Source organism: Penaeus monodon, chromosome 29, assembly GCF_015228065.2.
Source record: "Penaeus monodon isolate SGIC_2016 chromosome 29, NSTDA_Pmon_1, whole genome shotgun sequence".
Classification (NCBI taxonomy): Eukaryota; Metazoa; Arthropoda; class Malacostraca; order Decapoda; family Penaeidae; genus Penaeus; species Penaeus monodon.
Window position 1 is genome coordinate 21040742 of NC_051414.1, and position 235 is coordinate 21040976.

A 235-nucleotide genomic window follows, 5' to 3' on the forward strand; every position below is an offset into this window, starting at 1 on the left:
GGCTTTTGGATTTAAGAAATGTTAAGTGAACAATATTTCATATTTGACTGAATGTTTTGCGTTTCATTAAAGTAAAATAGACCATACAATACAATATAAACACTTTAACTTTAATATAAATGATATAAACTTTAAAATGATCGCCAAGGTCTTAGTAACATCACATAAAAAGGGAATGTAACCACGAAAAAATATTTTAAGGCACATTTTTTCTCTTTCCCTGAGAAAATACCCC

The 235-nt window shown here is 27.7% G+C and overlaps 1 pseudogene; it reads right to left on the reverse strand.

Moving 5' to 3' along the window:
- LOC119591771 overlaps positions 1 to 235 on the reverse strand; it is a 4907-nt pseudogene that overhangs the window by 4519 nt on the left and 153 nt on the right.